The following is a 24,546-nucleotide window of genomic DNA, read 5'->3' as shown; positions in this document are numbered from 1 at the left end:
AAATGTGGGGGATGAGCTGATAAATGTATTTCCGCTGTGTGCTAAGCAGTTTGCCTGGAGTATTACCTTTAAAGTATATGTAAAGCCAATCACTAAAATTTCAAGTGTTATTTTTCAAAAACAATTTTCAATGTTTTTAAAGCTGCAACCTTTCTTAATATAATAAAGATTTATGGTGATCTTATCATTGAAGTTTTTTTTTTTTAGGCATTTTCTTTTAATAAATTACAACACTCTTCCCCCCGTCTCCCAATCGTGTTCCTGTATTGTCACCCTAGATTCCAATGCACACATTCCTGAAGAAATGGCTGTGTGTATTAGTGGGTGCTGCAGCGATCACCGGCTGGAACAGAAGATAGTCAGAACAAGAAAACGTCACTAGCACACCATGGATCTCCAGAATGGGTCCAAAGCTTTTTTCAGCATTTACATTGTTACAGCAGAAGCAATGTCTTACATTGTTGCAGTAGAAACAATGTCTCGGAGTCTCACAGGATCCCTCCATCAGGCATGTGACAGTGACATGCCTGATGAAGGGCACCTGTGAGGCTCCCAAACATTGCTTCTGCTGTAACAATGTGATCACAGAAAAAAGCTTTGGACCCAATTCTGGAGATCCACGGTGTGCTGGTGACCTTTTCTTGCATTGTCACCCTGTCACAGGGGAGTCCAATGGAGGATACAAGTGACCCTTTCAATAAAGAATATGCAAAATGTATCCACAGTTGTCACAAAAGGAGATCTGCCCTGAGAAATGCTGTATATGCCTTTGCTGGAGGCAACGTAGTCATGAAGTCTGGTAGAGATCAGCAGCATTGAGATGCAACAAAAAGAGTTTAAAAGTTATTTTATTAAAGATAAATGGCAATAATGATACACCTTCTTTGGCAAATTGAATACCTTTCAGTTCAGGTTTACACGTACTTTATCCTAAACCTATAAATTAAACCCAAAAATGTACCTTACCCACTTTTCTTTCAAGGTACGTTTATAAATGCCTTGGTAGATGGTAGACAAGTGGTTAGGAGACGCTAAAGGGCTTTATGATTAAAGTTACCAGTTGACTCCATAGCTGCCCAATCACTTTGCAGGGCTCTCAAAGGGACCCCTTGATCCCTTTTATCTCCCTTGTGATAGCAAGTAGTAAAAAAAAAGAAGAAAAGAAAAGTTAGGCATATAAAAAAAAAAACCATTTAAAGCACCCATGTTACCCCGGCACACACCCCATATAAAAAGCACAGCACAGAGCAAGCACGTATATGCAAACATCACTTGTGCCACAGGTATCGTTGTTAATATCAGAGGGAGAGCAATAAATCTGGGCCATAGTTCATGATCAACTCACATCTGATGACCTATAAAGGCTTTTAAAGCGTCACTTATGGAGAATTTTAGGTAAAAAAGTTTTTTGTTATTCCACGCCCATGTGCAATTTTTAAAACTTGCCCATGTTTAGTACCTATTTACTCGACACAACCCCATCTTTTATATTTTACCATAAATTTAGTATAATATTGTGTATTTGTAATAAAATTCATTTTGATGTATTTTTTTCTAAAAATATGTGCGTCATAATTAACTGCATAAATATTTTGCAACATAAAAAATCAATTAACTTCCACTTTTTTTATTCTACATGGTCTCCGCTTTCAGAAAACTTTTCTGGGGGGGGGGGGGGTTTACAGTAATTTCTAGCAAAGAGTACAGATTTTACCATATGTGCAAAAAAACAATGGTAGATATATAGTAAACAACCACACCATTGACCCCCAAAACATATATGAAGTTTAACCTATTTTAACCACTTTACTACCGCTTACGGGAATACTACTGCGGCAGAGTGGCTCGTTCCCGTCCAGTCACGTAGTATTAACGTGACTGGACTCCTCCCCTTCTGGGCGGCGCTTGCGCGCCGCCGGAGGCTCGCTCCCGCTGTTTTCATTCACAGCGGGAGTCGGGCCAGGGGAGGAGCAGCGGCGATCGCCGCTGCTCTTACCCGATCGTCGGGGATCGAGTCTGGAGATCCGCCCGCTGTGTGTAAACACAGCGGGCGGATCTCCATAGTGACAGGGAGTGACAGATCGGACTGTTCAGCATAGCTGGACATCCGATCTGTCCATGAATCACATAGTCACCTCCCCCCCTACACGTCAGTAAGCACCAGGCATACATTAACCCCTCCCTCTCCAATAAAATTAACCCCTTCCCTGCCAGTGTCATTTTTACAGTAACAGTGCATATATATAGCACTGATTACTGCAGTAATGTCACTGGTACCCCCAAAAGTGTCAAAAATGTCAGTCAGGGGTCCGGTCTGTCCGCCGCAATGTCGCAGTCCCGCAAAAAAAATCGCAGATCGCCGCCATTACGCGTTAAAAAAAAAACACCAAAAATGACAGAAATCTTTCCCTTTGTTAGTAAACGCAATAACTTTTGCGCAAACCAATCAAAATACGCTTATTGCGATTTTTTTTACCAAACATATGTAGCATAAAACAAATTGGCAAAAAACTTTTAAAAAAATTGTTTTTTACATCTTTTTTGGGGGGAATTTCATATAAAAAAATGTGAAAAATATTGTTATTTTTTCAAAATAAACGCTCTTTTTTTGTTTATAGCGCAAAAAGTAAAAATCGCACAGGTGATCAAATACCACCAAAAGAAAGCTCTGTTTGTGGGAGAAAAAGGACGTAAATTTCGTTTGGGTACGGCGTCGCACGACCGCGCAATTGTCAGTTGAAGTCGCACAGCGCCGAATCGCAAAAAGTGGCCTGGACGGAAGACAGCAAAATCCTCCGGTTGTAAAGTGGTTAAAGCCCACAGCAGTAAAATAATTTTGTCTTCCTTATCTTTGTAAAAGCATAAAGACGCCAAGTGGACACACCCTACAGACATCATGGCTACTAGGAAAACCTGAACATTTTCAGCTGATCTTATTAGACTCTTTGTCAGTTTGCAGGCATAATGGAACATGACAATGACTATCATTTCTACTAATAAAAGTGCACAAACGTGAGAGAAGAAGGTAAAATTCTTTATTTTTATTTCTTAAAAAAATGCTAATTAAATGGAATTCAATTCTAATGCAAAACACCAGCACACAAGCCTATTAAATCAGGCTAAACGTCTTTCTGGATGGGACTTAGCGTAACCATTCCTTGGTCAAACAAGCTAACAATGCACGGATTATATGTGTCGGCCATAGGAATCACATGGATTAGACAGTGTGGGAAACTCTGTAATGAAAAATTGCAATATTTCCAAACAAAGATAAATGCAAGCATATGACCAAGTGCATGCTGTGAATGAGTTTGACCAGGCCTGCTGACTAGGAGTTTAAATTCACTAACCACTTTTTCTGTTACAAAAAGACAGGAGAAAGTTAAAAACTTTTTATAGCCCAAGATTACTTAAAATGGACACAAGGGACATTACTTACCTGCAAGTATAACTAAAGGCACAACTTTTTATTTAGATTTAAGATCGAGTGGAGAGGGATTAGATCATCAGTCAAGGGCAGGGGGTGGTATCTGCTCATCAAGCGCACAGCAGCACAAGGGACATGTCTCACTTGAAACCAATCAAATCCACTGTCACCAAGACACAAGTCTATGTAAATACAACATTTTAGGGTTGTTACAAGAACAAGAGGTAAGGGTAAATTTTTAAAGAGATAACTTCTTCTGATACCTGTGTAAGGCTGGGTTCACATTTTACACTACATCTAATTTGCATAACATGTAAGCGTGACCGGCTTTCAATGGAGCTGGTGCGCACATGTCCGGGGTGGCTGCGGTGCAAATTTGAAAAGGGTCCTGTGTGTTTTTGTGTCTGGTTCAATTCAGGGAAAATCTGCACCTGAAATTCATCTGCACCTGAAATTCACCTAAACCAGTGAACACAAACGCGCAGGATACCGGAACGCAAACCGCAGCCGGACTTGTGTAAACCCAGCCTAAGAGGGAAATTTCTTATCTTGTTGCCCCTCTGGGACAGGACTTGAAGAGATCTCCCCTACAGTAAATAAATGGCAAATAACCTGACAGGTGTTTTAAACCTTCCCTTCTCTATCTAAAACATAAAAAATGTGTTGGCTAGCCATACACTAACTTTTTATATATCAAATATAGATATGCAAAAACTGACCTCATGGGGTGTAATTAGGGAAACTGCCATACTAAAAGTACCAAGGACTAAAAGAACATGAAAAGAACTAAGGACATATTTTACCTTCCACTTAGGTTACCTATAAAAAGGCAGTTCTGCATGTGTGCATGATATGTCATGCATAGATCCATTCAGTGCAAGTAGAACAGAACTATCTGACTCAGCTCACTGGATCGTATTTAATCCTATGGGTAGTGTACCTACTGTGTCTTTGTGAATGTATCCTTTCCACTGCTATTGAGCTAAAATGCAGGAAATCTTTTTTTTTTTTTTTTAAAGTAACTTCCCTAGCTTCTCCATAATGCTCACACAGATCCATAAGGAAGGTGCCATGAGCGCAGAAGTGGCTATGTATAGGCAGAAATACCAAAAGCTTTCTCTGCTTAAGAGTGCTGGTTTAACAGTGCTCTTATAAAAGAAAGGAAATCTTGTGCTGGGCCACTGCCTTCTGTGTGCACAGGCTTAAGCTAGGACATCTCTAACATAAAAAGAAGAAGAAAAAAAAAAAAAAAGAAGTGTAGTAAAAAGGCCAATTTCCACCACCAACATGGTCAGTCCCAGTACAAAGATAAGGCCATTGGTCCCATTCTTGTAATTCACACCAATGCACTGCATTTGGGTGTGCTGATAAAAGTAGGACAGGTTGCATTTTTTTGTAGGGCATGGATCTAACTTAAAATGTGACACATTGAGACATTTTAATAAAGATTAAAAAAAAAAAAACAAAAAAAACACACAAAAAAAAACCCAGTAAATCGTGTTATGCGCTGTTACACATTGCACCGCCCCAACACAATGAAGACTGGCGGGCGCATGTTAAAAGTGTGGGCGGGCCCACTGTTAAGGATGGGTCCTTAATGTGGACAAAATGCTTGGAGGGATTACTAAATTGTAACAAAATGTAAACAAATACGAACTTCTGTTTTCTTTAGCCCCTTTTACACAGACGAACCGATCGGGTCAATCTGTCAGTTTTTTAGGTTGACTCGATTGGACCATCCATTCCCCTTTATGGAGTGACAGATGTAAACGTGTCCATTTACACCCCCCGACAGCCAATTCGATGAGCTAAAAACAAACAGATGGGGGATCTGTTCCCAACCCGTCTGGCTGATCCTATCAGATGAAAGTCGGATGTAAACTGACAGGTGGGTCTGTTTAAATCTGACCGCTCATAGAGGAAAGCGGGCTGTGACCACTCTGCATAAGTGTAGCAGACATGGACTGGTCATCCGCCTGCTTAGCGGGGGATCAGCGGAGAGATTCCCCCACTGCGCAAATGGATCATCCTGTGTGAAAGAGCTCTTTCAGAATACAGCAGAATACCTGCATCATCAAAGGTTGTTGAGAACCACTATTGAAAACCATGCTCTGTCAGGGGAAATACCTATTAAAGAGATTCAGGATATCACTCCACAGAGAGAAACCACAGATCGCATAAACATAAAAGGCAACGCAAGTGATTATTACATTTTTTACATTGTGTTATAACACTTTAGGCTAGGTGTCAGCTATAAATTATCTAATTAACAACTCACTTGGCACAGTTATTTACTGTATATGGCATCATTGGTCTGGTTGCAAAGTAATCAAAGCAAATACAGTCCATGTAATTACCTTTCCAGAAACACGAGGCCAAGAGATGCCTTTTTGTGCTACAGCAACAGTGGATAAAAAATGGTTAACTACTCTTGTTATATTCTCATATAAAAGTGGGCATTTTCCTTTCATCTGAATTTTTCCTTAGTCACCATTCCAAAGAGTAAGAAAGATTGAATTAGTTTGATATTACATTTAGTCGACAGGTCCTCTGTTTCAAAGACCAGTGCTGAACCCTGTACCAACTATACATCCAACAGAGGATTCTAGAGCTAGAGTGGGTTAAGGATGCGTAAATTTGCTGTCCCCTCAAAATAACTCAACACACAGCCATTAATGTCTATACCTCTGGCAACAAAAGTGAGTGAAAATGTCTAAATAGGGCCCCAAGTGTCAATATTTTGTGTGGCTACCATTATTTTCCAGCACTGTCTTAACCCTCTTGGGCATGGAGTTCACCAGAGCTTTGCTGGTTGCCACTGGAGTCCTCTTCCACTCTTCCATGATGACATCACGGAGCTGGTGGGTGTTAAAGACCTTGCGCTCCTCCACCTTCCGTTTGAGGATGACCCACAGATGCTCAATAGGGTTTAGGTCTGGAGACATGCTTGGCCAGTCCATCACCTCAGCTTCTTTAGCAAGGTAGTGGTTGTCTTAGAGGTGTGTTTGGGATTGGTATGTTGGAATACTGCCCCACGGCCCAGCCTCAGAAGGGAGGAGATCATGCTCTGCTACATGTAACAGTACATGTTGGCATTCATGGTTCCCTCAATGAACTGTAGCTCCCCAGTGCCAGCAGCACTCATGCAGCCTCAGACCATGACACTCCCACCACCATGCTTGACAGTAGGCAAGACACACTTGTCTTTGTACTCCTCACCTGGTTGCCGCCAAACGCTTGACACCATCTGAACGAAACAAGTTTATCTTGGTCTCATCGACCACAAGACATGGTTCCAGTAATCCATGTCCTTAGTCTGCTTGTCTTCAGCAGACTGTTTGCAGGCTTTTTTGTGCATCATCTTTAGAAGAGGCTTCCTTCTGGGATGACAGCCATGCAGACCACTTTTTAATGGTCTGAGCACTGACAGGCTGACCCCCCACCCCTTCAAACTCTGCAGCAATGCTGGCAGCACTTGTACATCTATTTCCCAAAGACAACCTCTAGATATGATGCTAAGCACGTGCACTCAACTTCTTTGGTCGACCATGGCAAGGCCTGTTCTGAGTGGAACCTGTCCTGTTAAACCGCTCTATGGTCTTGGCCACCGTGCTACAGCTTAGTTTCAGGGTCTTGGCAATCTTCTTATAGCCTAGGCAATCTTTATGTAGAGCAACAATTCTTTTTTTCAGATCCTCGGAAAGTTCTTTGCCATGAAGTGCCATGTTGACCTTCCAGTGACCAATATGAGAGAGTGAAAGCGATAACACCAAATTTAACACACCTGTTCCCCATTCACACCTGAGACCTTATAACACTAAGTCACATGACACCGGGGAGGGAAAAATGCTAATTGGGCCCAATCTGGTCATTTTCACTTAGAGGTGTACTCACTTTTGTTGCCAGCAGTTTAGACAGTATTGGCTATGTGTTGAGTTATTTTGAGGGGACAGCAAATATGCACTGTTATACAAGCCGTACACTCACTACTTTACATTGTAGCAAAGTGTCATTTCTTCAGTGTTGTCACATGAAAAGATATAATAAAATATTTACAAAAAAGTGAGGGGTGTACTCACTTTTGTGAGATACTGTATATGGAAATTATTTAGAACCTGTCAGTTTTTCAGGCAGACCTGATCGGACCCTCCAGTCTCTTCTATGGAGCGGCGGACCGCTGACAACCGCCGCCATCCGATCTGATCCTGTCCTCCAAAAACAGATGGATGGTGGTCCTATTACCCATCAGTCCAGCTGATCAGATCAGATGGCATTGGATGGAAATGGACAGAGGTCCATTTCCATCCAATTGCTCCATAGAGGAGAACAGGACTGTGTTTGTGTCCACTGTGCATAGCGCTCCGACTTGTCATCCTCCTGCTCAGCGGGAATCAGCGGAGAGACCCCCCCCCCCCCCGAGCAAGCGGATTCTGCTTAGCAGAGGCGCCAGTGTGAAAGGGGGCCACGTTTCATTTCTACAGCATTGCACAGGTTAATTAAAAAATTAAAAAGGCATTTCGCTTCCATGTGGTGCCATTGCTAACAGTATGAAATGGGAAGGAGTATTCTTTGTTAAGTAATTCCCCTTCATAGTCAACTGTCTGCTGGACACCTGTTTAATGATTAAACTCCTCTGTAGTTTCTTGTTAATTAAGATTTTGTTGTCTAAAATTGAGCTTTGCTCCTAAGACTCCGTTCACACTGGGGCGACCTGTCGCCGTAGGTCGCCTGCCATAGAGTAGCTGTGGACACGTTCTAATAGGAGCGACACAAGTCGCTCCGACTTAGAAAAAGGGTCCGGAGCTTCTTTGGGGCGACCTCGAGCGACCTGCATTGACTTCAATGATATGAAGTCCATGCTGTGAGGTCGCCCCGGCAAGTAGCGTCGCCCCAGTGTGAACGGGGTCTTAGACTTTCATTAAGGTGTATTCATTTTTGCAACATGGTCTTGAATGAATTTGTCAGAAAAAATACTTTGTGTATGCAAATAAACAAATCTTGGGTGCAATCAATGGTCTTGCATTTGTGGAAGTATTCTGTAGTATAGTGTCCCATAGAAAATGTTGCTTCTAAAAAGGAAAGTAAAGGTTTTCTGACAAATCTGTTGGGGTGTACTCATTTATGCTGAGCACGACATATATAAAAATATATACACATACACATACATACACACACACACACACACAATATTAATGTATATACACAACAGAAGAGAACTCTCAAGGGTACCTCAATAAGCATTGTATTTATAGTACTTGCAGTGCACTATGCATAAAACAATGGGGAACTGTCTTTAACAAAGAAAAAACTCTCCAGTTGCTAGGTGAATCTTTGTCACTGGCATGCACCAAGAAACTTACATTATTTGTGATATACACATATTAATCAGGATAACCTACATTGGAATACTGCACCTTACAAACCAACAGCACAAAGTTCGAGTTTGAACAAGTTCCTCCATAGCAGAGGATGTTTCTTTACATTTTCCATTCTACTAGGAGTCCATCAATAATGATTGTGTGTAGAGTAGCTGGTAAGATTAAAATGTGACTTATTACAAGAACATGACTCGCTGTTATCACTTCCTGGAACTTTCATTTCATGCAAAATTAAAATGTTACACGATAGTTTGAGCATAAAAGTTTTCACAAAAACACTTACCCGACTATTATTCCTGCACTCTATGGCTCGGTCATCTATGCTTGTACATTGTAATGTAAAAATGTGAGATCGTTACGACCACAGTAACCTTCAAATTCAGTGAAAGCAGTGGGAAAAAAAAAAGAAACTTGGTTCTGCGAGCGTGATCACAGCACAGCAATTTAATACACCTTATCATGTGGTCTGTTGCTATAGCAATTCTGAATCCAGCTACTCCCGTACAGGCAAATGACAAAGGGCCCCCCCACCTCCTCTTTTCTCTGGTGCAAGGTAATCTGTCGCCTCTTCCAACGAGGCAGATCTACATCACCTTTCTCTGCCTAAAGACTTTACAGCTTACACTGGAACTAGAAGTCTGCATCACAAGATTAGGCTAGGTTTATACTGAGAAGGTTAGGGTTTTATAATGCTATTAAAGCTATATTCACACAACATTGTAATCATTTTCAGCCTAAACTATGCATGTGAATTCTATCAGTAACAATCATGTCACCATGACTTCATATGTCTTTCATAGCAAAGTATCATGTGTCTTTGTAAACCTGTCACAAACCCTGACCATTCAAACAGTGCACATGAGGAACAAATGCATAAATTGTGGCTACAAACAAAAAAATCCACAAATCAATCTGCAGATTGAGGCCTTACCACTGCACAGGGGCACCAGGCACCCCTAGATTATCATCAGGAGGGTGGGTGACCACACAAAGAGGGTATATTTTAATGCTAAGGGTACAAATAATTAGCTCTATCACTATATCCCGACAATCATAAAATGTTAATATCTGTCCCTCAGGACAGAAAAGAGGCATATGGGATTTCTAAGGTGTATTATCCAACAAAAATCAGTATTACCACAAGGACCAGCTACTGTGATAGATTCATGGCTGAGATGACCCCTCGTCATGGATGAGGATGTCCCCTGGCCATGCAGTTCCTCTTCGGAGGATGTTTCTTTTGTTATTAAGAATTATAGTCATAGCCCAAAATTGCATTATACCGGTTGCTTAGCGACCAATGGTGTAGGCCATTAATGCTCTCATGTACTGGTATTTTTCTTTACTGTAGTGTATGGTTTTATATCCGTCTGGTTTATAACTCTAATAAAAAATGATTGTAAAAGAATCAGTATACACAAAATGTGTTAAAATACCAAGTTTATTGTAAGAATTCACCTCAGATTGACAGGTCAACAATTAATGATTACATCATAAGGAAAGGATAATAAAAAATACAAAGTATCTCACGTTGCGATACAAGAACTCTCCCACAGCCTACTTTTTCATTTATTACGTAATATATAATGTATGCATTTGTCTTGAATCCAGAGGGTTACAACAATGGCTGTTTTTTTAGGTTTGACTAATGAGATTGATATTATGCATAGGGATCTGTTCTCGAAGATGAGATACTTTGTATGTATATTATCCTTTCCTTTAAGGGCCCTTTCACACAGGTGGGCCAATTGGATCTGCCTTTCAGTCTTTTAGGTGGACCCGATCAGATCATCCTGTTAGCTCTATGGAGCGGTGGACGTCAACGGACATGTGCCTGTTGACACTCGTCGACATCGGATCCAATCGGATTACAGGACAGGTGGTCCGTTTACATCCAACCACCCATAGAGGAAAGTGGGCTTTGCCCGTGTCAGCTCGGCATAAGTGTAGCATACACAAACCTGTCATCCGCCTGCTCAGTGAGGATCAGCGGACAGATTCCCCGCTGAGCAGGCTAATGGGCTGCTGGAGTCCGCCTATGTGAAAGGGCCCTTAATGAAATCAACCTCATGAACGATTTGTTACAATAAACTTTGGATTTTAAGACATTTCATGTATACGGATTTTTTGAATGTGGCGCGAGTACCAGGAAGTGAGGTCATGACATCACTTCCGTTTTTTTTTTACATGGAGACCCGATCAGAGTCGAATGCGGCTTTGATCAGGTCTACGGCAGCCGTGCAGGTAGAATGCCCAGGTCTCCTGGTGGGACGGCAAGCCGCGGAAGGGGGGGGGGGATGTCTCCTCCGGCTCCTTGTAATGACAGCCGAGCGGCTTCTCAGCCGCATCGGTTGTCATTACAAGACAGCCGACCGTCGGCTATGGATGCCAGTACCAGGGTGATGCCTCTAGCTGCAGGCATAACTTCGGTACAGCACTTTCCCAAAATATCAGTAACCTCAGGGGCCGATTCCAATATATCGGGGAAAGTGCATATAGGCCCCCGATATATTGGTGGTGCCGATAATCGGTCGATCCCTACAGTAAATCATTCCCAATGAATGCAAATATGCGTCCACTTGGCGGTAAGCTCAACCAACCCAAAGACAGCATATTTGCATACAGTCGATGTGAGCACATTAAAGTGCAAATTTTGCTTTCCACACATTAATAGAGTTTTGTACTGTTTCTACTAAAGCACTGCACCACAAAAAACACAGCTTTCATAATATGTGCTGATGATGGCTAACAAACTTGAAACAGCAGCTTACAACACAGATAACTGGTTCTGTATTTAGCAGTACCTTGGCTGTATAGCAGAGGTTCTGAATCCACAGGTGGCTGCAGTGAAATAATAATTGATTTGAAACCCTCGATCTCTAGCCATATAAATAAGAAATAATTCACTACTGTTGAAATTAAAGAGAGAAAATGGAAGTCAATATATTTCTCTCAACAAAAAACATTTGTTCCATCTGACCCACATGGGCTTTAATGGCTATTAAGACGACACAAAAGATGTGAATGAGATCTTTAAGTGGGCCTAAGGCCTTCATTACCTCCATCCCCCCTTTTTCTAACCTGTTACAAGCTCTTAAAAGACTTCTCTACACTGGCCTTCCAAACAATCTAGATTTTTTCCCAGATGCAAGTTTTCTAAAGCCGGCCATAGGCAGTTTGAATCTCAGGAACAGAGATTCTGAGATTCTAACCATGTATGGGCAGGCTGAACGTACCCAAGAGCAATTAATCAATTTGGGTACAACCAGCCTGTTGGATTGTAGATGCAATAATCACTGTTTTCCCAGCAGGTAACACAATGTCTCTACGAGAGGGATTTCCCCATTAACACTGAATGGGGGAAATTGATCGATTTTCTTTTGCCGGTAAGAAAATTGCTCCATCTATTGATGGCCTAACAGAACAGATTTTTGAGGACCTTAACAGAATGGTGAGGGGTTAGAACCCATGTGAGGGGGGGGGGAGGTCCGAGCAGAAGGAAGGACGAGTGGTCGCTGTCATAGGAAGTCCCGCCTCCTATGATAGAAAGCACAGTGGTCCAATGTCTGGACGTGGGACATCTATCATAGGCACCGGCTATGACACAGTCCGCTCATCCTCTCTTCTCCTATGCCCAGCCCGCCCCCCTCTGCCTCTCAGCGCTGCCTGGCCTTTTTTCTTCTTTTTAAATATATCACTATATATCACTAGGCTGCATTGCTAGACACTGCGCTGGCGAGCAGGCTGCATTGCGGCACACTGCGCTGGCGAGCAGGCTGCATCGCGGCACACTGCGCTGGCGAGCAGGCAGCAACGCGGCACACTGCGCTGGCGAGCAGGCTGCACCGCGGCACACTGCGCTGGCGAGCAGGCTGCACCGCGCACACTGCGCTGGCGAGCAGGCTGCATCGCTGCACACCGCGCTGGCGAGCAGGCTGCATCGTTGCACACTGCGCTGGCGAGCAGGCTGCATCGTTGCACACTGCGCTGGCGAGAAGGCTGCATTGCTGCACACTGCGCTGGCGAGCAGGCTGCATTGCTGGACACTGCGCTGGCGAGCAGGCTGCATTGCTGCACACTGCGCTGGCGAGCAGGCTGCATTGCTGCACACTGCGCTGGCGAGCAGGCTGCATTGCTGCACACTGCGCTGGCGAGCAGGCTGCATTGCTGGACACTGCGCTGGCGAGCAGGCTGCATTGCTGCACACTGCGCTGGCGAGCAGGCTGCATTGCTGCACACTGCGCTGGCGAGCAGGCTGCATTGCTGCACACTGCGCCGGTGATGCTGCATTGCTGGACACTACGCTGGCGAGGCTGCATTTATGGACACTGCGCTGATGAGGCTGCATTCATGGGCATTGGTAAGGCTGCATTTGATTTAAAAAAAAAAAAGTTCTGAGTTCAAAGCGGTTTATTTCAAATTTAAGCTTTTTTCCTAAAATTTCCCTCCTAAATTTGAGGTGCGTGTTATACGCCGATAAATACGGTATTTATTACATTACATTAAGAAAGAACAACCGATAAAAACAAGTAACACATGTTCAAATAACACATTATAAATCAAATACAGAAAATGAGTACAATAAAAGATTACCTACCGATTTGATACAATATGATAACAGAATTTATAGCCCTAAATCTTTCTGTCTAATGCATTGTTGTAATAATACCAAACACATAATCTGTATGACGAGCGCCATGTTTATCATTACCAATCGCCACAATAAAGAGCTAGTTTACATAAAGTTGGTACTGTATTTTTATGCTCATCTTTAATTGTGTATGCAAGCCAAAGCATTAGATCTGAAGATCTGATTATGAAATATGTTTTACAAAATAAAAAAGAGAAAATTAGTAGGGTATGAATAAAAAAAAAAAAACAATTATAGGGAATGAAATAAAGATAGGAGAACATGGTAGTAATCCCAAAAAAAGCTGTAGATATAGCTGTTAGTGCTTATAACTGAGTGAATCCTTGAATAGGTACCAGTTAAGCCAAAGTTTGCAAAACTTAACTAACATATCTGGAAACAAGACTCTAGTTTCTTCTAAGGCACATATAGAATCAATTTTGTACAACCCACCACTTACTAAGGGGACTAAACTCAATTTCCAATGTAAAGGAATCAATGTTTTGGCCAAATTGAGAAGGTAGATAGTTATTGAATTTTACTGCAATGTAGTGGTATATTAGAAATATCTAATATTTCAGCACCAGATTTAAGCCTCACAGGCCTGCTCATGATAGTTTCATCTGCCTCACTGCCATTAGTGTTTCTAAATGTTGACCTGCCGGTTATCTCACCCTGGCCTGTTTTCCAACCATGTCTCTTGCCTTTCACCTGGACTGACCCTGGTCTATTTACGGACCAAGCCTCTGCCTGCTGCCTGGACCAACTTCTTGCCATATCCCTTAAATCGCACTCTTTCCAAGGCATTAGTTCCAATCATCTTCTGAAGACATCTGTATCATCCTGGAACATAGATACTTTCTCCTACCGTTGCTTTGCCTCCTGAGCGTCCTGGTTAAACAGTATAGCATCATGTAATAAGCCCTGGGGTAAACCAAGTGCCAGTAGGCCTGCTTGTTTTATGGAAAACAGGGGCTGTTAAAAAGGTATGAACAGCTATACCTTCAGACTACTTGTACAGGAGCCAGTATTACAACCAACAAAATACTTTTATGGAGAGGGCAGCAGGGCAGTGGCTAGCAATGGTTTATCATGTAGTTTATGGGACATGAACAATGGCATTCAGGACTGTCTCCAACCTGTTTGATCAATTGTTCATCCTTTATGAGAACCAGCTAGCCCAGAAGTCACCCACAGCCATAGGGCAGTAGCACAATTTAGCCCGTATTGCTATGCAACAGATTAGAACCAGTACTGAATGAATTTTTGAGGATGTGCCCCAACAGTTCCACAGAATAAACAAATACCTGTAGATCAGCAAACCAAATTTTTTTTGGGTGCATGCATGTAGACAGATGTGGGTGTAAAAGACAGCAAGAAATCACAACTCCTGAGATGCAAAAAAAAGATAAAACTGTTTTTTATTCGAAAAAAACATGAATATTGTTTAGCACACCTGCAGTCTCATTCGGTTAACAGCATGTATATGTACACGCCCTAGTGACACCTCAGGCTAGTTTGAAACCAACTATTTACCTGCAGTTGTCAATATGTTTTTTCTTTGTGTTTATGGTTATTTAGCTAAAATTACTGGTATTCATATTACCAAATTACAAAAAGAGTATTAAACATCAAGATTTTAGGCACTATTGTTTTTTTTTTTTTTTTTTAACTCAGCCTTCGTTAAGAATTTACATTAGCAAACATTTTGAAGAAAGCACAAAATATTTGACATTTTCAAAATGGCACAAAAATAGATGGTTCTGCAACCTGCCATTTCACAACATATAATAGTCTCTTAAATGCTTTGTTTATGCCTTTAAAAGGCAATATCCCATTTCTGCATGTAAGCCTGGCATAAAACAAAATTCAAATATCAGCTAGGAAATGCTTGTTACAAGCTATTATTTTCCTGGTGATTTTTTTGTTTATTTCTACCCATTAATATTTAAACCTTTTTTTTCATTTTTAACCATTTTGTTCATTATTTTTTAGTGTCGCATTTAGTTGTAACTCCGAAATGCTTTCATTTTAGTTTCATTTCAAAACAGGATGAGAAATAAAATAAAATGTATGCTTTTTTTTTTTTTTTTCCAATATAACTATTTTTTATTCCACTTCGATGCTGAGCACTTTTACCCCCTTTCTGCCCAGGCCAATTTTCAGCTTTCAGTGCTGGCGCACTTTGAATGATGATTGCGCAGTCATGCAACACTGTACCTAAAATACATTTTTATCATTTTGTTCACACAAATAGAGCTCTTTTAGTGTTTTTTTTTTTTTGGAATGAATTTGCTCAAATTGCACCTCACTGAATCACATGTGAATGGAACAGGAACACAGCATGTTTCCCGTGACTCACAAGAGGTTTATAGTGTGAACCGAGGCTAACTGGCTATGGTCCTTGCCACACAGGAAACAAAGGGCTGAATGTTCAGAGGCCCTTGGCCATTTACACAGGTTTCAGCCATTATTAGTCCTGTTCCCTACCTAAAATTCCCCACGCATTAGAACTGTTGGAGGGAATAGGCCAAGCCCCCCCGTCCCCATAGACAACCATGTGAAATCATTGCGCCTCCCCCCATTTTGGCTACCCGAATCAAACATTTCATGTTGAAGTTAAAAAAATAAAGGGTATCCTGCACACTCGGCTCAGCACCCCTATGCCTAAAAATGTTTCCATGCTGTATGCCCCTTTAGTTGAGCCCCTTTCCATGTGTGCTTATGCCTGCTCACCCTAAAACCAAACATGTTCCCCGCAGTTGAAAAACCCCTACTGAAAACCAACTTTTATAAAAATTGGATTTTTGCTCTTACTTGTAAAATTCATTTCTTGGAAGTACATCACAGGACACAAAGCAGGCTATAAACCATGACTACACAAGTTATGCGCAACCTAAAGGCAAATTAATAACGGCAGGAAAAAAAAACAAAAAAGGAAGTCCACCTATTTAACCCTCCCACTGAGTTTGCTCCTCAGTTTTGTAGCAAGCAATGAATCCCCAGAAAGAGGGGAAGGACCTCTGTGTCCCATGATGTACACAAAGAAATGGATTTTACAGGCAAGTACAAAAATACAATTTTCTTTTTTGTACATCATGGCACACAGAGCAAGCTATAAATCATGACTACCATGATTCACTCTTTGTCCTTCCTGTAATGCCGAGAAGAAACATTGTACATTGCAAAGCTGAAAATCACACGTTTTGTGATGCAACGTATTGGGAAAAGCTGGGTGACATCACTTCCGGTCTACAGCTGAGACTGGAAGTTCGGTGTTTTACACGTTGTACTGCTACGGGAACCCCTCGGTCCTATCTGGAACAATACACCTGCAGTTTCCTACTAAGTTGTAAGTTATTTTTGTTTCTTAATAAACTACTTTTTTTTTTTACATACTACACTATGGAGACCCTTATCTGTTTTTTCATGAGTTGAGTATTATCTGCTGCGGAGTTATCCCTCTATTAGGACTGCATCTTATGAAAATACGCATCTTTATATTGATCCAACCTGATTATCATTTGTCACGGAGTGAAACTCTTGATTAAGGTGTGATATATGAAAATGCATTATTTTCTATATATTAAGGTGAGCGGCCATTACAATTGGTGGATAGTGGTTTGCTGTGATTCTACACTGGTGACACCTACATCACTGGGCATTACTACTTATGATTCTGATGTTTTTTAAAAATAATTTTTTTCCTGGTTTTTTTGCACAAATTTGATTCATATTATATATGGACTCTTGAATTATATTTATTCTATACATTTTATTTTAGTACATGTTTTTCACTTCTGTGTATGGTTGATCACATGCGAGAATAACGTTACTTTTGGTCATGTGAGATTAATGAATCGCTTTTATTTTTAGCATGATTTGCACCTAGTTTTTTACATATCATCGTGTGTTCACATTGATTTGATTTTTTTTATACATCATTGCATTTTATGTGTTTTTTTACTTTTTTGCTATAGCGCCGATCTTTTTATTTTTATTTTTCACTGGTGTTGTATGTGGAGAGAGTACAGGGATTGGCTGTTAATGCTTGGCCTACCTTAATACATTTCCAGGATATTGTGTTTTTTCATTTCGATCTTTCTGGTAGCGGCATTGGTTTTTATACTATTATTCAAGCTTTCACCAGTGTCCCCAGTCTCTTGTCATCCAGGTCCATGAAGACCTGGACATTGTAAACCGGGCAAACTTTTTCTCAATTGGATAAAATTGAGAGAAGCTCTTTGGCGGCACAAACACCCTATCCGATCCCATTATGCATACATCTCCTGCAAGGAAAATGCTTGTAAACATAATGATCCCAAAGAAGAATAATTAACAGACGAGGATTGAGCAGGAGGCAACCTGAAAACAGGGAAACCAGGGACTGTACTAAACCCCTCTGAGCTTGAGAGGCAAACAGCCCCAAGAACCTCTTCAGGCTCAGAGACTTCAGCGATGGATTCCACCATCTGACCCTCTTCCAGTTAAACCTCAAGTACCATCTTTGTCAATATCCACCAACTCTTCCTCCACAGCTAGAGAAGAATCTGGTGAAGGGGGCTGTTCCCGCTTTTTACCCCCTTGCCTCACGGAAAAGGACATATGCCTTCAATTTTTCTGGTCAGGTCAGCCAAAGCAACAGCCAAGTCATCCTTTGTAACATAGGTTGAAGTTGATGCCACTGCAATGACCACAATACCAGACAGATGTAGTAGCTCAGCCTCACCTGTTACATCTGATCTCTCAGGGAAAACTTAAGGGGAACTATGACCAGAGTCCTCAGAACCTGACTGTGCCCTTCCCAGCCTGCACTTCCCCCCTCCCTGCTTTCTGGGAGACATTTTCCAAGAGTGCTGGATAGGCAATAGGGCTGTGCCTATCAGGCTACTCTCCCCAGTTAAGTGGATCTGTTAAGCAACAGCAAAATATTTGGACCCCCTGGAGGGCCAAACAGCTGTCAGTGTCTTTCCCCTGTGGTGTAATCCTGTGCCCAATACAGAGAAAGTCTGCCCTATGTCCCCTCTGCTACACTGCCAATGATGCCAATGCCACCAAAGAGTCCTTGGAAAACCGCCAGCTTTTTCACCTTTACCAAGATGGTCACCGGCTCTGCCCTGTGATGCACTTCTGTTTCCCCCATATGTGCACACTCCATGTGCAAACGAGCGTGCGCCACTAATACTGCTTAGAGAAGGGAACTGCCGCACAGGGAAAAACCTGCATCTTATATGTGCACCAAAAAAAAAAAAAAACATATCAAAAGATTTTGGGCCCAGAGCAAGCCCCATAAAAAACTTTCCAAATATGAAGCAGCACAGGGAACACAATAAACACCACTGCCTCTAGTGGACAAGAGCAGGATACTTCCCATTCCCTCCACAGGATCTGTCCATTACAAGATCAAAATCAAATCTTTACCCATCACAGTGGCCAATCTCTAACCAGACCCTCAGAGACTATTCCCCTTTTCTTTGGAGTCCACTGCCCTGGACCTGTACAGCACCCTGCCAGGAAAACCTTAGTAAAAAAAATAAAAATTGTGTAGGGTTCCATATCCGCAGGGTCCAGCTCCAACTGATCCAATTATAGGCAATCCCCACCTAAATACCCATTTCCATTGAAGTGGAACCCGGTACCATCCATCTTAGTGTCCCAGCTGTGGGAATCAATCTGGACAACTAATCTCCTGATCCCCTTGGAATCTGGAGCAGAGAGTTGTACTTCAGTGACCACTACCTTTCGGACACTGGCAAAATTCCTGGATAGAACGGGTTATATGGACTGCCTGTCTGTTTTTTCTGCCAGTGTCCACATTAAATGATTATAGATAGATAGATAATGTTTTTCATAGCCAATTCCACCGGCTTTATTAAAAACTGTTAAAACTGAGCAACCAGCTTATTTCAGTGATGAGCTACAGTGCCTTTCAATGTCCTGAGAAAAAAGTACAAGTATAACAATCATTACACCAAACACCACAAGCGTTTTAGTGAAAATGTAAAAACCAATACCCAATCTAAGATTGCCTCACAATACTTAGATTATGTATAATTAAATGTACAATAACTGTTCTGCTGATTTTTCTGAGTGATCAGAAAGAAGAAGCTGCCATACTGGTATCTTAACTGGCAAACATACACTCAGCTATCTTTTATATACCTTTAGGATCTGCTGCTCTCTTACTACCTGAATTTGTAAATGTCTGTAAATATATTACCCTGTACCTGGGTGGTTGGCTTTGAAACCCCAGAGGGAGGAAGTGGAGAGAGAGATAGAGAAAGTCTCAGGCACATGTCCTGTCCATGCTGCTAAACCCCAAACCAGAAGGGACTATTATGCAAGTATTCTGAATTCTTATAGATTAACTGCAGCTGCTGAATGCTTATTTAAATCCTTGTGACAAAGTATCTCTTTCCTATTATTATTATATCACATGCACAGTGGCAGGTAAATAGGACTGTGCCTCTGTATGTATGTAGTGGTCACCTTGCTGTATAAGTAGGTGAATCTGTTTATTGAAATAGAGTTTATATACATCTCTTATTCTTTTAGTTAACCCTGTGCATTCTGGTCTGGGATTCTATAGCTAGTCTTAGCCCAGGGCTCAAAACCAACATTGGCACCCCAAAGCCACTTCTTGTAGTTAGAGGCCAGGTTGCATGTCAGATTATAAACTAGTGGGGGGGGGGGGGGGTTGGGACTTAAGCGCAAAGAAATAGGCTCTCTGTGGATTTCTAGTGCCACACAACAGTTTCTGCGTGTAAGAAGCCACGTTCCAAGTTGGTTGGACAACAGCTGGAGTATTCTCCCCATCACCACTGATCCGGTCTAAAGGTCTCCAAAACAAAGACAGACACTGCATTGCGATCATCGTCAGGGGAACTTGCAACTGAACTTTGCTGCTAGAGGAATCTCTATTAACTATATATACTTGCACAACTTCACTAGGATGCTGGTTGGGGCCTTTGCGGACGATACCCATTTGTACATTGGATGTATGTACAATTATTAATCTTTTCTTATATAAAGTTTGCATTATTTCAATACTTGTGTGCATCTATATACTTCGTTATGTTATATGATAGTTGCAGTAGTTCCTCTGCTCCCTATTGCTTTGTAGATTACTGGTTATTTCCCAGGAAGGGAATCCTTTCTATTCACGGAGCTCCTATCCTGGGTGGAGGCAGTCCCAAATTTAACATCAATCCCATTTTTCCATTTAGCAAAGGTTATGGTTCTCCTATTTACCTACAGGTTTAGGGACAATCCTGTTTGGGGAGGGCCATTTGTCATAATTGCAAACCCCCCCCCCCCCCAAAAAAAAGGGGGGGGCTACATACCACATTAATTTCAGACAAACAGGCTGCATTTACACTTGAGCAAACTACAAAACCCTCAGGTATGAATGGGGCCTTAGGATTTGTTGAATAGTTACGTTTTTTATGTATTTTATGCTGTTCCCTTGTGTAAAAAAAAAAATAGAAGAAACAACTGATTTAATGGGTATAATAGAGATTTACAATAAAAAGTCTCAGCAAACATAGGCTGATTCGGATGATCCCACATCTACTATATATAGCTGTCCTACTTACATAGGATGCAAATGGCCTTCAGTATTTATTGGATATTTTGTAAGATATTTACATGAAGACGTGTAAAGTACACACTAAAGGTCTGGCAATTGCTTTTAGTTTTTAACTGTTCTATACAAAAATCAGTGTTAAACCAAACACCACAATGGATTTCACTGTAAGAGCCGGTTCACACTGAGGCGACACGACTCTGGGGGGCGACCTGTGAAGTCGCGTGCACCGCGACTTCGGCGCGACTTGCAGGGACTTCACATAATGGAAGTCTATGCAAGTCGCTCCGAGGTCGCCCCAAAGTAGTACAGGACCCTTTTTCTAAGTCGGAGCGACTTGTGTTGCTCCTATTAGAACGGGTCCTGTACTACTCAATCGACCGAAACTAACCGCGACTTGTCAGGCTGACAAGTCGCCTGACAAGTCGCGGCAGTGTGAATGGGCTCTTAGAGAGAAGTTTATACATAAGCTTTTTCCTGAAAAACAAAAGCATGTTTTAGGCCTCAAGCACACTGGACGTTGTTAAAACGTCAGTAGAAAGTTGTAGCTGTAGAAGGCGTTTTTCAGCAAAAATATACTCCCACAAAAGCTTATGGCTCAAAAACATTGAGGAACACAGAATAGGCGCGTTTCTCCACGTTTTTAAGCTTTTACCAGAGTTAGAGCATTTTTACAGCTGAAAAACGTCTCTTAAAAGCCACTAGTTCTAGGGTTTTTTTTTCCAGCCAGAAAACGTTGCTGCCAAAAACTGCTGATAACAGCCTGTGTGTGCATGGGCACATAGGATAACATGCTGGGGAGTTTACTGGCTGCAGAAAAAAAAAAAAAAAAAAAAAAAAAAAACATCTGATGCCAAAAACAGCAGCTGTAAAAACGTCCAGTGTGCATGAGGCCTAACCATCACTAGGCTGATAAATGCTTAGCTTCCTGTAGGTTAAAATATAGGTTGCTCTCCATCGGTCACCTGAGAACTGGACAGGGATTATGTCCAATAAATGATGCACGAAGAAATTAAAAAAAACTTTTTTTGCATATAATATTTGACTTATTTTCATAAAGGAAATCTGGAATAAAAACATTTAGAGCCGGTTCACACTGAGGCGACACGACTTCAGGGGGCGACCTGTGAAGTTGCGTGCACCGCGACTTCGGCGCGACTTGCAGGGACTTCAAATAATGGAAGTCTATGCAAGTCGCTCCGAGGTCGCCCCAAAGTAGTACAGGGCCCCACCGCTGTACACCGCGACTTCGGCGCGACTTGCAGGGACTTCAAATAATGGAAGTCTATGCAAGTCGCTCCGAGGTCGCCCCAAAGTAGTACAGGGCCCCACCGCTGTACACCGCGACTTCGTCGCGACTTGCAGGGACTTCAAATAATGGAAGTCTATGCAAGTCGCTCCGAGGTCGCCCCAAAGTAGTACAGGGCCCCACCGCTGTACACCGCGACTTCGTCGCGACTTGCAGGGACTTCAAATAATGGAAGTCTATGCAAGTCGCTCCGAGGTCGCCCCAAAGTAGTACAGGGCCCCACCGCTGTACACCGCGACTTCGGTGCGACTTGCAGGGACTTCAAATAATGGAAGTCTATGCAAGTCGCTCCGAGGTCGCCCCAAAGTAGTACAGGGTCCTTTTTCTAAGTCGGAGCGACTTGTGTCGCTCCTATTAGAACGGGTCCTGTACTACTCAATGGACTGCGACCGACCGCAACTTGTCAGGCTGACAAGTCGCCTGACAAGTCGCGCCAGTGTGAATGGGCTCTTAGGGATAATTTCCTTTATTTCCTATCCCAGGATGTAAATGGAATTGAAAGTGAAAGTAAATTCCCTCTTTACAGCTACCACTAACACCTGGTATGCTGTCTACAAATTTTAGATTTCCCATAACCTTCTGTTCTTGTAAAAATTGTCAACAGGTTATATACAGGATGAATCTCTTCAGCGGGGACACAAAGACAGCAATAAATACCTCACATAGGTTTCAACAATTTCTCATTCTAACCAAAGCAAAAAAAAAAATATATATTATATATATATATATATATATATATATATATATATATATATATATATATATATATATATATATATATATATATATATATATGTTTTGTTCAAACTAGGTATATGATGAAAAAAATTGCATACATATCAGAAATTGCATACATATAAGAGAGTTCTTTTTTTTCTTCATTCAAGTTTCAGTGAGTCATTATCTGCTTAAGTGTACTGTAAAGCTGGCCATAGATACATCAAAATTCAGGTGGTTCTGCATGGACTTCTGTCGAATGAACAAGTTGGAAAACATTTTTTGATTAGCGGCTTCAGCTGCTGATCAGTGTAGTCTGACAGCAGAGGGTGCATTTGTCAGCATACAATGTCCTGGTGGGGGGATTCCTCTATCCACAATGTTTGTGTGGATGAAGGAACCTGTTCGGTTTTTTTGTTTTTGTTCAGCCTGCTGGACTATGTATAGGGCCCATTTGGACATTGGTATCCTGATGTCCTGCATTATTGCAGGTGTGTGAGCACACTCTTTTTCACATCGTAATGTTTGCTTTCCTCAGTAAATGGACTTGCAGCACCCCAAAACATCAAACAAAAGAAAGACATGCACCATTTTTAGCAACATAGTGCACCACAATCCAGAGTAGTGCATTACCATGATGAGCTGCAGTGCATGTCTTGGAGCTGTGATGGACACATCCACAATGGAGGGTAAGTATGGAGAATGAAGTGCTACAGGGAGTCGCTTTACTAGGAAGGTTTGCCATAATGTGCAAATATGCTGTGCTTATATGCATATTATGGCATTAAGTTGTTGGGGGCCAAATTTGTTCATTCAGTCTGGCAATTTCTGCTTTGAAGCCCAACTGGTCCCTACCTTTTTGGAAGTCTTCAGGGCGATCATATGACGCACTGGGCCTCTTCACTGGAAGTGGGTGGTCCTCGATGATACAGAGAGTTATCACGCCAGCACCATTTTCGTCATCATTACTCTGAGTGGGAGCAATGTAATAAAGCCACTTTAGGGTGCAGGCGTATGACTCACTAGTCACTTCTCTTACAGAATTTCGAATTCAGAAAGCAATCACTGCAGGGAACAGTGCCAAAGAGAAGATGAGAATTACAGCCACAGCTTTGTTCATTTTTTCTAAACATCTGCTGAAGGATAATTTAGGAAAAACAATTTGTCCAGATATAGGCTTTAAAAACTAGGGGTATAAAAAAATGAACCATTGTAAGCAACAGTATATAAACATGTATGTATATCCAAAAAAAGGATGAAGCATCGCCATTCACTTTGCACCAGGTCTATTCTTTTTTTCGTCAGGTCACATGGAACAATCAGAAAGACCGTTTCGGGGGTCCTTGCCCTTTCTCAAGTTCACAAGCATGAATGGCTGTCTCTCATCCTTTATACTGGAGAGACTATACATATTGGCGTATCAAGGCCACTGGATAAAAAGCATGGAGCAGGAAAAAAAAAAAAAGACATGCGACTCACTACTTTTTGAGATAAATAGTA

The 24,546-nt window shown here is 41.7% G+C and overlaps 1 protein-coding gene across 13 annotated transcripts in view; it reads right to left on the bottom strand.

The window, feature by feature from the left end:
* DTNA (dystrobrevin alpha) overlaps positions 1–24,546 on the bottom strand; it is a 366,042-nt gene that overhangs the window by 180,883 nt on the left and 160,613 nt on the right. Inside the window, exon 1 of one of the 13 annotated variants that reach the window (XM_082258700.1) lies at positions 9,089–9,214. The exons of the other annotated variants lie outside the window; for them this stretch is intronic. The gene's annotated coding sequence lies outside the window, so the exon portion shown is untranslated. Of the gene's footprint in view, positions 1–9,088; positions 9,215–24,546 lie in introns of those variants that run through there. 13 annotated transcript variants of the gene reach the window in all.

This window comes from Pelophylax lessonae (genome assembly GCF_965119305.1).
Source record: "Pelophylax lessonae genome assembly, chromosome: 5".
Classification (NCBI taxonomy): domain Eukaryota; kingdom Metazoa; phylum Chordata; class Amphibia; order Anura; family Ranidae; genus Pelophylax; species Pelophylax lessonae.
This window is presented reverse-complemented; position numbering and strand designations above follow the sequence as displayed.